At 42.6% G+C, this 13,342-nt stretch overlaps 1 protein-coding gene and 1 pseudogene across 5 annotated transcripts in view; one reads left to right on the forward strand and one right to left on the reverse strand.

The window, feature by feature from the left end:
• Positions 1-13,095, reverse strand: part of ADIPOR2 (adiponectin receptor 2) — a 51,927-nt gene extending 38,832 nt beyond the window's left edge. For 2 of the 5 annotated variants that reach the window (XM_067008459.1, XM_067008460.1), the window contains exons 1-2: positions 12,796-12,940; positions 1,334-1,445 (exon numbers count right to left, since the gene is read on the reverse strand). The gene's annotated coding sequence lies outside the window, so the exon portion shown is untranslated. Of the gene's footprint in view, positions 1-1,333; positions 1,446-11,068; positions 11,167-12,795 lie in introns of all 5 variants that reach the window. The other 3 variants (XM_067008461.1, XM_059081385.2, XM_067008462.1) reach the window with 3 other exon arrangements.
• On the forward strand, positions 7,866-9,530 carry LOC131766771 (protein SDA1 homolog; annotated as a pseudogene).
• Positions 13,096-13,342: the final 247 nt, after the last annotated feature.

Genomic DNA, 13,342 nt, shown 5'->3' on the forward strand with positions numbered 1-13,342 from the left:
TGTCTTCCCCTCCTGCAATGCAAAACTTCTCAAGGTCAGGGAGCCTTTTTTGGAATCCATTTTTGTATCCACAAAACCAAGCTTGGTCTGGGATGCAAAGGAGCTTAAAAATCTTTGCTGTATGATGAAGAGGAGGAGACGGAATGACAGGAACAGCTAACATGCAATGAGTGCTAACTACATGCAAAGAACATTTCCCATGGATTATCTCTTTAAATCCTTGCAACAATCCTGGAGGATAGGTACGATTATTTCCTCCATTTTAGAAATGACAAAACACCCAGAGAGGTTATAAATAACATGCCTGAGATAACTACAGCAATAAGTGGCAATCTAATCTATCTAATCAATCTAACACCCAAGTTAATGCTCTTATCCCCAACCTTCTATGTTAGCATGAACCATAAGCTGTTCTCAAACAAATGCATGATAGCACTTAAGTGACAAAACCAGGAGTTAACACTGACAGTACACTGTACTTTACAGCGATGTTGAAAATATTAAGAGACAATCAAGAAATGGGGAGGAGGGCTTCCCTGGTGGTGCACTGGTTGAGAACCTGCCTACCAATGCAAGGGACACGGGTTCGAGCCCTGGTGCGGGAAGATCCCCCACGCTGCGTAGCAACTAAGCCTGTGCGCCACAACTACTGAGCTTGTGCTCTAGAGCCCACGAGCCACAACTACTGATGCCGTGTGCCACAACTACTGAAGCCCGCGCGCCTAGAGCCCATGCTCTGCAACAAGAGAAGCCACCGCATTTTTTAAAGATTATTTTGAAGCTATAAAGACAGGCAACACTCTGTATCATTTACATTACTTTCTTTCCTAGCATGAAGTAGGGCAACTTTTAAGTACAATCACAAGGAACCTCTTCTAACTTACTGCCCAACCCCACTGACCAACTTTCTTGAGAAGAAATCAGGCAAATCTTATGCTGTGAAGTAGAGCTGGGGGAAAAACCAGTGAAAGCCTACCTCTCTCAGTCTTGAGACCTACTCCAGAAGCAAAGTTATTACTGCCTATCACTATAAAAGTTGAGAGGCTAATTTAGAAGTTACCAAGTGCCGGATAAAGTGAGCTTTTATACATACTCTCATTTAACTTTAAAACCCTGCCTGTTACAGATAGTATGATCTCTGTTTACAAACGAGAGGACTGAGGGTAAGACTATTCAAGGTTATACAAGCTACAAAATAGAGAAGCAAGAACCACCCAGATTAGGCCCTCTCCATTATACAACACTGCCTCCCACAAAGGTAAGTGGTTCCATTTTTCCTGGTCATGGTCATGTTATCTCTTTGAAGGGGGGTGAACTGCTGCTTAACACTTACCGGAGCCAACTTTGAACCAGGCTAAGTAGTTGGACTTTCACCCGTCATCTCATTTAATCCTCCAGCAGTCCTTATGAAACAGGGTCCCATTTTACAGATGAAGAAACTGACACTAAATGAGATCAAATCAGTCATCAATGACACAAACTTAAGTGGAGACTATGAATTCAAATCTGTATCTAACTTCAAAGACCATACCTTACCACCATCTTACAGGGCTTCATTAAAGGCACAAATAGCCAGCCCATTAAAGCCACTGGTCATGGTCACGGATAAAAAACACCTTTATAAAAAGGACTCGAGGACCTGGTGGCACAGTGGTTAAGAATCCGCCTGCCAATACAGGGGACATGGGTTCGAGCCCTGGTCCGGGAAGATCCCACATGCTGCGGAGCAACTAAGCCCATGCGCCACACCAGAAGCCACCACAAGGAGAAGCCTGCGCACCTCAACGAAGAGTAGCCCCTGCTTGCCGCAACTAGAGAAAGCCCGCGCACAACAACAAAGACCCAATGTAGCCAAAAATAAACTAATTAAAGAAAAAAAGGATTTGATACAACTCTTATAGCCACATTACAATGGTCCTTTCCATTTCCCAAGATCTATAAGTAACCTTGAGTTTCTAAAACAAAGAACAGCACACAAAAATGCAAACGTACATGATAAGAACAACAGTCCTGAATGTTATAGTGAGAGAAATCCTGACAAGCCCATGATATATATATTGTCATATCTACACTAAACCAAAATATGTAAATTATGCAAAGACTTCCTTTCATAAATCATCTGCACTATAATACCATATAACCACACTCTTGTTCCAACTATTTCAGAAATAAAATCTGTCCAGGTAAAATATCTGATCTGTACAGTCAATGCTTCAGGCAAAAATCAAAAACCCTACTTTGGTAAAGAACTGTCTCCATAAGTAAATAACAATCATTGGGGGCCCTATCTCATCCTGCATAACACCCTCCACAACGTAAGTTTCTTTCTGGTTTTTTGTTTCTACTATGCTGCAGATGGAGAAACCAAGAAGTGATTAGTTATCTTTCTCAATATCACAATCAGAAATCTACAAACAAAACTTGTGTCTACAACCTTTCCCAGTATCACTAAATTCCACTAAACCACAAGGTCTTCTTTCAACCACAAATGTAAAAGAAAAGGAACGGAAAAAAAAAAACCTAGAATATATAACTATCTGCAGACCTCAAAGCAACTCTTCTCAGACTAAAAACCCTTTTTAAGTGGAAACAAAAATAGTTTTCATTCTTAAATTAAGTGATTTATAGCTATTTCTATCAGACATTTCAAAAAGATTCCAATTTACATGTATAATTTTAAAATCAAAACTGAAAGTCTCGGACTTCCCTGGTGGCACAGTGGTTAAGAATCTGCCTGGTGATGCAGGGGACATGAGTTCGAGCCCTGGTCCAGGAAGACCCCACATGCTGCGGAGCAACTAAGCCCGTGTGCCACAACTACTGAAGCCCATGCACCTAGAGCCTGTGCACTGCAACAAGAGAAGCCACTGCAATAAGAAGCCCACGCGCAGCAACGAAGACCCAATGCAGCCAAAAATAAATAGATAAATAAAATCTTAAAAAAAAAAACTTTTTATAAGACCCAACGCAGCCAAATAAACAAATTTGTTTACCCTCAAACTGTCTGAAACCTAGCTTCTATTTAAAAAGTGGTTGAGGGCTTCCTTGGTGGCACAGTGGTTAAGAATCCACCTGCCTTCAAAAAAAAAAGAAAAGGGGCTTCCCTGGTGGCGCAGTGGTTGAGAGTCCGCCTGCCGATGCAGGGGACACGGGTTCGTGCCCCGGTCTGGGAAGATCCCACATGCCGCAGAGCGGCTGGGCCCGTGAGCCATGGCGGCTGAGCCTGTGCGTCTGGAGCCTGTGCTCCGCAGCGGAAGAGGCCACAACAGAGAGAGGCTCACATACCGCAAAAAAAAAAAAAAAAAAAAAAGAATCCACCTGCCAAAGCAGGGGACACGGGTTCGAGCCCTGGTCCGGGAAGATCCTACACACCACAGAGCAACTAAGCCCGTGTGTCACAACTACTGAGCCTGCGCTCTAGAACCTGCAAGCCACAACTACTGAAGCCCACGCACCTAGACCCTGTGCTCCACCACAAGAGAAGCCACGGCAATGAGAAGCCCACGCACCGCAAGGAAGAACAGCCCCCACTAGCCACAACTAGAGAAAGCCATGCTCAGCAACAGAGACCTAAGCAGCCAAAAGTAAATAAATACAATAAATTTATTTTTTTAATTAATTAATTAATTAATTAATTAAATAAAAAGTGGTTGAGAGAAATGACATTTGGATGAGATCTACAAAATGTGCTATATTTATCTACTCCTCTAGGTTCTGTTTCTGGATCAAGTAATCCACCAATCAATTACTCTGGCCCAGAAGTCACAAACTTGAACATTTGAAGTAACCTGATAAAGACAAAAATGCTGTTATTGTGTTGAACCAGAAACTGCTCAAAAGATTTACAATTCAAATTTAAAAACACAGTGTTAAACAGTGCTGTGGTAACTGGCTATGCATGCATATAAAAAAATTAGATCCCTGACTCACATCATATACAAATAAAACTTTTTTTTCAGACAAGATCAAGATCTAAATATAAAATACCAAATTTCTAAAACTTTTAGAAAGAAATGCAGAGACCTAAATGACCTTGGAGTATGGAATAGGTTTCTTAAATAAGGCACCAAGGACACAAGCCAATAAGAAAAATGATGATAGATTTGACAATCCTTTCTATTCAACAAACCATATAAAAAGTTAACAGGTAAGCCACACAGACTAGAAAACACCTACAATTCATTTCACAGACATAACCAGGACATGCAATAAACTCCTAAGAGCAATTTTAAAAGGACAGCCCAACTGGGGGGAGAGACAGGGACAGACAGCTAAGAAGTAGAAATCTGAACAGCCACTCAACACTTCAACATGCTCAATCTCATAATTAATCAAGAAAAATTTTAAGATAATATCATTTCACACTCATCTGATTTGTAAGCATGTAATAAATCTGACAATGTCATGGATCTATAAGGATTTAGATACAGCAATTCTCATATTCTCATGCTAAAAAAACACAAAGTGACTCAATTGTGAAAAGCAATTTGGCAATATCTGATAGAACTTTAAATTCCCATAATCTCCATAACCTCAAACCCAGTAATTCCACTTCTGGGTAATTTACACCAGAGAACTTCATTTCAAACTTAGTAACCACACACACACACACACACACACACACACACACACACACACACACACACACACACACACACACACACACACACACACACACTTCATAAAACATTTAATCCTTACTGCAAAACAACCTGATATTTCTCTAAACTATTTTAATTCCTAAAGTGATTTCATAACCGATCAATGGTTCCCAACATGCAGTTTGAAAAACTTGCCAAAGATCTTAAATACGTGCACAAGGATTTCTAACCAGGAGTGTTCATTGTAGCATTGTTTTTAAAACAGGAAAAACGGAAACCACCTAAATACCTATCAACACGAAAATAAATTTAAACTGGCTGCATTCGTATAATAATACAACTATACAGCAGATAAAAGTAATGACTATGACTAGGATGAACTATATGAAGCTACCATTTTTGAAGGTCCAAAATGGTAAAAATAGCAGCAATTTCATGAGGCTAAAAAAACTTGTTTCATGAAAAACAAGTTACAGAGTAGGTAGAATATTGCTTATATAAAGTTTGAAAATACCCAAAACATAATACTGATTTGTTTATGAATATACTCCTATGTAGTAATTATATAAAAACAGGTATTAGAAACACCAAATTCAAGATATCATTACTTCTGGGAAGAAAGTGAAACATAACCCAAGAAGGTGCTTCAACTGTATGTGAAAGGCTTTTCTTAAAAAAAAAAAAAAAAAAAAACAGGGAAGTGTGGGAAAACGTTGAGATTTGATATAACTGTATGGTACATGTGTGAAGGTCAATTATCTTGGTCTCTGTATTCTCCTGTATGTTTGAAATACGTTAAGAAAAAAAAAAAATCTGTGTTAGTCAACTAAAACACACATCTGCAGTCTAAATTCAAACCAACTGCTCCATATAAAATTTCTTCCATTGCCTTGAAACGTTAATGCATCATCCTCACCTTTTTTTAACAAGGGCCTCTAGCCAAAAAAATAATAAATAAATAAAATAAAGCTTTATGAAATACCCAATTTAAATAGTTCCTTAAAATCCATCAAGGAAAGATTTATCCCTGGAAAACTGGTCTTGTTCCTCCTTCCAGTTCAGTGCTATATATTTTACCATATTTCCATTTTCATCTTGGCTGCCAAGAAAATTCAAATCCAAATTTTATTCTTAGTCATTGAATTATGCTGCCACTTGTGAAAAGAATATATGCCTTCTCCTTTTCCTCCTTTTTCTTATATATATATATATATATACAATTATTAGATTTCTGGCTCTTTTAAGTTACAGAAATTCTGCAATGAAATAAAATGTAAATAAACTCCAAGAAAATAAAAACAAACTTTCTGTTCCACCACGCTAAGGAGTTTTCACCATCATTGCTTCTTCCTGGACCAAAGGAATGGGTATGCAAATACAACTATGCATACATGTTCACGACACTAAAATTTCAGGACATACATGATTAAAGTCAATATGCTACCAGTGAAAAATAATTAGCTAATATACTGACAAAAAAATGTATACAAAAGAAAACGTGAAGTTGGTCAAAATTTAATAAGCTAATTATTTCTTTCTCTTCGAGACCATTTTGCTTTGTATGCTTTGTTTTCCTGTGCTTGGATATTGTGGAAAATTCATAAGTCCAAGAAGAATATGTAACATTACAAGTCATATATAAAGAAAGTTCTGCATTTTTTGTGTGTGTATGTGGTCTTCTATTTAAAAACTTGAAGTGTCCTTTCCCACAGGTATTTTCCCCATGCCCAAAGATATTCTGGCAGTTTCCTGAATTTGGCTTCCCTTCTCCTTCTGTCTGGAGCCTCACGATGTCTACTGAAGCCAAGCATACATTTAGGCAGCACACATCCCCTCTAACACATGGTATACCCCAATACGGCCAATTTAAAACCATGGGTTACATGAAACAAATCCCCTAATGAATCCATTCCCATTCCGTAAGTTCCAAAACTGAATACCAAATGTTCTTATTAAATAGGTTTGGTTAATTATTTGCTTACAAACAGGGCCTAGGATGTCGATCACTCTTATTTATCTCATTTTAGAAATAAAGGATAATACAGAGGGACTTCTCTGGCAGTCCAGTGGTCAACACTTTGCCTTCCAATGCAGGGGATGCGGGTTCGATCTCTGGTCGGCGAGCTAAGATTCCCACATAACTAGCATCCAAAAAAACCAAAACATAAAACAGAAGCAATATTGTAACAAATTCAATAAGGACTTTAAAAATGGTCCACATCAAAAAAAATCTTTTTTTAAAAAAAGGGATAACACAGAGAATATACACCAAGATGACAATTCTGTGCTGCAATTTTTCAAGTTTACATTTCACAAAGACTTTGAAAAGGTTATTTTTAACAAAATTAAAGCATTTCACTAAGCCCAAAACAACACAATCCAATTTAGGTTTTGAAAAGAATATAACATTTACTCACCACCAGGATTACAACAGATATGAATAAGGTTATATGTTCCTCATCTTCAAGAAATATATAGTCTACTGGGCAATCACCCAGATTCTTTTAACAGGGATGGCAAAATCACGCTGCATTCCAGGACTAGATAGGGAATCTAAAGAGGTGAGCAGTTCTATCTAAGGGGGTAAGTATTAGAAAGAACAACTACAGAATGTAGATTTTGCCTAAATTCTAAATCAACTTCAAAAGAATGCTATCAAAACAAAACACATCTCCCAGTGAGACAGAATACATCATTGCAAGATATGTTTAACTGCCAGTCAGATACAGACTGAAAAAAAAGTTGGAAATGGCATGAAGCTAGACCTCAGCCACATTTCTCATTAAGAGTTTACATTGCTGTGACTTTTCTGGATGGCAGTCTGGCAATCTACATCAAAAAGAAAAACATGCATTTCCTTCAACCCAGGAACTACACTCTTAGAGAGCTACTCTAAAGAGCCATCAGCATGCAACAATTGTACATACAATGCATATGCATAATATACAATAAATTTAAACAATCTAAACATCCAGCAGTAGGAACACTATTAAATTATGGCGCACACATTCAATAAAATAGCAAGAAATCATTTAAAGAACAGAGTAGACACAAATGTATTGACCTGGAAAGCCATCTGAGATTGGTTTTTAAAGCACACTACTATGAGCCAAGATGGCGCCATGTGCCAAGCTCCCATGTGCTACTTCCAGTCACATCTGGAAGCAAGATTCCAAGCCATAGCCTGAGAAGGGTTGGCTGGTGTCAGTGGTGTAGCTCTTCTGAGAACTGCTCAAGGAGAGCCAGTCTGCAGCCAACTTGTCCAGCAGAAATAAACACTAGCTGCCCAGCAACCTGCAAGCAGTTACAGGATTAATGAAGTAGACCCTGTGGCCTACACTGAGGAGTTTCCACAGCAGAATATTCACTACAAACCCAACGTGGGAGATTTTCAAGTTGCAACCAAATAAACCCAGCAAAGAACTGGCAAAGCTGGTGATGTTTACGGCACAGATGGGTCACTGCCACCCAGAACGTCTAGATGACTTTCCTCAAGAACGGAAAGATCTGCCCTCCTACAGCTACACTGCCTTGAATGTAGGTCTTCCAATAATATTTTGCAATCCTCTGATCTTACTGAAAACCTCATGTATCCATCAAGGTTGCCAGAGATCTTCTTTGAACCTCAACGCTGCCATGTAAGTTTCTACGACTCTGTACACTCATTTTGTGACTGATGAGAATAAAAGTGCAAAAACAAGAATAAGGTGAATGTAGTATTGCAGAATTACACGTGCACATGTTAAGGGACAGCAATGCAACTGCACCCAAGATATCTTTGGAAGTGATGACTAAACTACAGAAGAAGCATCTGAAATGACGCCAAGACCGTCAATGTTATCACAACCTTATGCTCCTATCTCTTTTTTTTGTAATCTTTTGGCTGTGCCATGCAGCACGTGGGATCTTATTCCCCAACCAGGGATCGAACCCTCTCACCCCGCATTGGAACCACGAAGTCTTAACCACTGGGCCGCCAGGGAAGTCCCACAACTGTGTGGTTCTCTAAGGTCACCAAGGTATTAGTCGCTGCCTTGACATTCTAACAAGGGCAAGATGAACAAGAGGAAGAGGACAGCGACTCAGAATGCTAATGCAGCATATGCCTTGGGGGAGAGGCTCTAAACACAAGAAAAGAAGGTTACCAAAGGACTTCAGAAACAAAAGAAGAAAAAAGTTAGAAGTGTTTAACTTTTCAGCTATCCATTTGATTCCTGAGCCCCAAGAATCTGCACAAAAACTCCTAAAGCAGCTAAAGAGCTAGAAGGAGACACCTCGGAAGTGAAGTTAGTGCTCCTGAACCTTATCTCCAGATTTGCAGGCATTCACATGCTTTTTCTGTCTCTTTGTGCAAAGGTTTCTGTAGCAGCAACCAAAGAGAAGTAACAAGATCCTCTGGTGTGCTGTACACACTTCTCGGCACCTGGGAGCCCCAGAGAGCATGCCGGTGTTACTCATGACCATGCCACCCCTTTTGTTACAAGAACTCTGGGGAAGTCATGAGAGCGGAAACAAAGCTCTGAGAGAGATAACAGCTCAATGACTAAAAAACTTCCTCAAAGCCTGGCCCAGTATAAAACACAAAGAAAGAATGTGATGATGCCTCCTAGGACTCTTGATTCAGTTCTTCCAAAAACTGAATCCTCAGATATTGCACTTAAAGGAATTCCAGGGTAAGACTACAGAGGCCTCAAGAAAATCAAGGGTACAAGAACATGGAGAATTAGATGCTAAAGATGATATTCCGGGAACAGATGTTCTGGAAGTTGAGGAAGAGAATGCTGAGAACGATCAAGATGGGTGGGGAAATGCCAGTCTCAGGGAGGAGGAAGCTGATGCTAAGTGGGCTGACACATGCCCCGCTCTTCCAGTGAAGAGCAGCAAGATACCTCTGAGAAGCTGAACAGCTTCAGAGAGGAGCCAGAATGACCCATCAGAAAATAAGTTTTTCTTCAGAGAAAAGCAGCTGGTGCTACAAGATTAATTTTTGAAAAAGAGAAAACGAAGTAACTTCCAGGCAAGTTTTCCACTCCAAGGAAAAGGCTAAATCTGTGTCATTAATCTGAATGTTAGTGAATCAAGACTGTTTATTTGCATTAAAAAGTCCAGAAACACTATATTTTGAAAATCACCCAAAAAAGCACACTGCTGAACAATGGTTGGTTTGATCCCATTTTAAAAACTTTGCAACAGGAAAAAGGAGCCCTAATATGTAGATTTTAATTAACAACGTAGCAATATTGGTTTATCAATTGTAACAAATACAGCATGTTAACGCAAGGTGTTATGAACAAGGGAAAATGGAGGGTGGATAATATGAGAACTTTCTTTACTATCCACACAAACTTGTGTAAACCTAAAACTGCTCTAATGAAGTCTATTAATTTTTATTATTATTATTATTTTTTTTGCAGTACGCGGGCCTCACTGTTGTGGTCTCTCCCGCCGCGGGGCACAGGCTCCGGACACGGAGCACAGGCTCCGGACGCGCAGGCGCAGCGGCCACGGCTCACGGGCCCAGCCGCTCCGCGGCACGTGGGATCTTCCCGGACCGGGGCACGAACCCGCGTCCCCTGCATTGGCAGGCGGACCCCCAACCCCTGCGCCACCAGGGAAGCCCCTCAAACTTATTAACAGTGGTTTTCTACAGAGAGTGAAGAGCACAGGAAGAATTTTCACATTATATATCTCCGGACTGTCTAAACACTTTCTACACTGAGCAATACTCTAAGAGGCTCTGCAGCACGGGGAGAGCCTGGGTCCTGAAAACAGACGGCATGGATTCAAATCCCAGCCCCACCATTAACTAGCTGACAAACTTGGGCAGTTAATCTCTCTCTGCCTCAGTTTCCTCCTCTGGAACTAGGGGTGATAGTCTGTGTACCCACACAAACCTGCTGCAGGTATTAAGTGACTTACTACATGTTAAGTATTGGAAAACTACCTAGTCCACAGTAAGTGCTCAATAAGTAGTGTCCTCCACCGCCACCAAGCATCCACTGTGCCTCAGTTTTTTTTTTTTCATCTTGACTGGTAAGACAAATCAGGAAAACTTGGCTCATCAAGCCCTTTCTAGCCCTCTCTAGATCTACAATCCAGAGAATACAATGTATTCAACAGCCAAATAAAAATAATCTGAGTTTTTAACAGATTACAAATCAACACTTAGCAATATAAGACCATTTATATGAAAATAATCACTAATAGATTCTATAAGGATAATCACAAAAACAAACCCCTCTAAGTGCTCTGATTCTGGATAATATTTACTTTCTCCTTTATACTTTACTGAGTCATTTTAATTTTCCACATTGAATATGCATCATTTTTAATAAAATAAAGTAGGAGTCGGCAAACTTTTTCTATTGAAGGCCACACAGTAAATATTTTACCCTTTACAGGCCATAAGGGTCTCTGTCCCAACTATTCGACTCTACTGTTGCACCACAAAAGCAACCAGACAATACCTAAATGAAGGCATACGGCTATGTCCCATTGAAAACTTAATTTACAAAAACAGGAAGCTGGCAGGACACTGCCCACAAGCTGTCAAGTTTGCCGACTCCTGAAATAAAGAAGGAAACAAAATTGTTTTCATTTTGGAAAACAAAATATAATTTACAACAAAGAAAGTGCATGAGCTAAATTGACACTATTGATGGGGAAAAAACCCAATTCATTTATTAATATATGGGAACGTACGGACAGAAAAACACAAACTCTTTCATTTGGGCTCTGGAAATCCTCCTCTCATCCTTAGTGCCCCAGTAAGAGAACACTTGCTAAGGAGTCTAAAGTCTAGATAGGAACATACACTAGTGGGTATGCAATCACAAACAGAAACTAAAAGAAGTATGTCTTTCATATTTAAATCAACTTGAAATTTCTTCAAATTTCATAATAATTCACCAAGTAGCGGCCACCACAGGAGTGGAAGTCCCAACTACTGATGAAAGGATTTTAGTCTTGGATAATCACAATCAGCACCGACAAATTTGTGAAAGGAGATGAAAACATCTATGGACATCTAAGCATTAGAAGTCAACTTTCTATGAAATAAGCATTAGAAATGAAACAATCAGGAATGAAAAATCTATGAAATTCTAACGGAATTAGAGTCAGAGGGTGGTTAAGACGACACTTGCAAGTGGCCTTTGATAGGACACTTCAAACTTCAAAACTGACAAAGTTTCTGATCTCCGCCCCAAAAATAAAGCTTTGGGTTGAAGGAAACTATTCTTAACATTTCTCTTGGAACATGGTGTGAAATATCATGACAGATTTCTTGGCGTTTTCAATGATTTCTTTGGAGGAGGAAAGAAGGACTGTTTTGGGAAGAGCTATGAATGCTGCGAAGTCCAGAGTCTAAACCTAAAGACGTTACAGGGGACCACTCTGCTAAAAAGACGCCAACACCCTGCAACGCAGCCAGCGTGCCCGGTACAAACCGCAGCGGGACCTCTCAAGCTTTCTGCTGGGCGACCTCGCCAAGTTGTCAAACCCCAGAGGAGACGGTAAACAAGACTCAGGGCCAGCGGTGCCCAATGCCAGCTCTCGCACAGACGCCCAAACCCACCGAAGCCGGTGAGCAGCAGCCTCAAGGGGCGACACCGACACACGGCAGCCCGACGCCCGGAACACCAGGCCCAGAACGCGGTCCACCCGGCCGTCTGCGCGCGGGCAAGGACCGGTGAAGGGTCTCCCCGCCGCAGGGGCCGGACGGGGCCCAAGCGGTGCCCACCCAGGACTGCGGCCAACGGAGACGCTGAGGCGCGCTGGGGCCGGGGGGACTCGGAGCGGGAGGGGGGAAGCCGGGGCCGAAGGAACTCGGGGCCGAGGAACCCGGGGCCGAGGAACGCGGGGCTGGGGGGACCGCTACCAAAGAGAGTGGGGCCGAAAGGAGCCAGGGCTGAGACGACCCGGGATGGAAGGAAGCCGGGGACCCAGGAGCTGACCCTTCAGCTCCTGGGTCCCCTCGGGAATGAGGGGACCCAGAGCTGGGGGGACCGGAAGGGAGCCGGGGCTGAGAGGCCCGGGGCGGGGGAAACCCGGCCCTGAGGGGCGCCGGCCCGGGGGTCGGGCGGACCGAGCAGGGGATGGAGGAGCGCGCTCCCCGCCCGCCGCGCCGCCGGGACACCAGCCCTCAGCCCTCGCCCCCGCCGGCCCGGCCCGTGCTCCCACTCGAGAAACTCACCAGAGCTCGCCGCCGCCTCGCCACGCGTCTCGGGCTCCTCGGAACCGCGGCCGCCGGGACCCCAAACCAGCGGAGGGGCCGCCCGCTGCCGCCGCCGCGACCCAGCGTCCAGGAGGGTCCTAACACCGCCGCCGCCGTGACGCAAATCGCAAGAGGCGGCTCTGGCCAATGAGAGCGCTCCTTGTGCGCAGCCGCGCTGGCCCAAGCCGGAAGCGCCCTGCCAGGCCGCTCCCGGGCCTGGAGCTGCTTGGGAGCCGCGGGGGGGTCCTCAACTTGATCCGGCGGCGCTGAGCGCCCGGGGACACGGAAGTCCTTTCGCTTCCCTGCAGCCGGGAGCGTGTGCAGCGGAAGAGGCGGGGCCTTCCGGCTCAGGAAGCTTCCCGGTCTCTATGGATACAGCTCACACGCCTTGGACGGAACCGAAACTGAGGGATTGCTAGGCGTAGTCTGTGGAGGCTTCGGACCTAAATCCGAAATATCTTGCCCAAAACAACAGCGTTTGCCTTTTATTACCTCCCGAAGACACTACCATTTGTGCCCCACGACT

The sequence above is a fragment of the Kogia breviceps genome, chromosome 12 (genome assembly GCF_026419965.1).
Source record: "Kogia breviceps isolate mKogBre1 chromosome 12, mKogBre1 haplotype 1, whole genome shotgun sequence".
Taxonomy (NCBI): Eukaryota; Metazoa; Chordata; class Mammalia; order Artiodactyla; family Physeteridae; genus Kogia; species Kogia breviceps.